This window comes from Lipotes vexillifer, unplaced genomic scaffold (genome assembly GCF_000442215.2).
Source record: "Lipotes vexillifer unplaced genomic scaffold, Lipotes_vexillifer_v1.1 scaffold439, whole genome shotgun sequence".
In the NCBI taxonomy this organism is placed as follows: Eukaryota; Metazoa; Chordata; class Mammalia; order Artiodactyla; family Lipotidae; genus Lipotes; species Lipotes vexillifer.
The window spans coordinates 2,513,962-2,514,819 of record NW_006798732.1 but is presented as its reverse complement, the minus strand read 5'-3'; the positions used below and the strand labels follow the sequence as shown (position 1 = coordinate 2,514,819).

At 42.9% G+C, this 858-nt stretch overlaps 1 protein-coding gene across 1 annotated transcript in view; it reads right to left on the bottom strand.

Annotated features, from left to right (window-relative positions):
- Nucleotides 1–858, bottom strand: part of MPP7 (MAGUK p55 scaffold protein 7) — a 179,618-nt gene that overhangs the window by 101,419 nt on the left and 77,341 nt on the right. The window lies entirely within an intron of this gene.

Below are 858 nucleotides of genomic sequence, written 5' to 3'. Positions count from 1 at the left end.
GGGGGGGGGGGGGTCGGTGAGGGAGTGTTACTTTTGAAAGGAGGGAGAGAAATGAGGCTACAGATAGACTGCCAATGGGCTGGCAGGTGTCAGGCAATGACGCATGTCTTTTTTTTTTCTTTCCTTCTGTTAGCAGAAAACACAAAAAGAACTGCTCAATACAACTGACTAGCTTTCATTCTTCTGTGATTTTTCTCACTTTTTAATTTTTGATGTAATAGCCAACTATGTGTATAAAAGAATAAAAGTATTTCTAGTCATGACGGTTGTGATAGTGAAACTCCACAAAACGGTCATATTGTCATTAGAGACCAAAGATGAGAAAAACGTGACATGTCACTATATTGGGGGTGACTGGGTCTAGACTTTTAACTAATTTGTTCCCTAATCGGCAGCACCATGATCCACCGATTACTCCAGCCAGAGCCTAGAAATCATCCTTGAAATCCCCCTTACCTACACTCCCATCCTGTTAAATCTGCTTCCACAATGTAAGCTAACATTTGTTATTTTCTCTCCAGTCCAGAGCAGACGGTGGCCAACTGTGCCACCTGTTTTCGTAAGTGAAGCTTTCCTGGAACACAGCCATGCCTGTTCACTGATGTGTGCCTTATGGCGCCTGCCATGCTACAATGAGAAACTGAGTAGAAGCGCCAGACACTTTTCCATAAAAAAGCTGGCAGACCCTTGATCTAGATCATTGATCATCATCTTTTACCTGGAGCATTTTTACCTGGAGCCTTTCAATGGTCCACCTGCATTCACCTTGGGCTCACTTTCAAATTCCTGATTCACAGTGTGTCCAGAGTAATTACTTTTTTTTTTTTTTTTTTCGGTACGCGGGGCGCTCACGTTTTA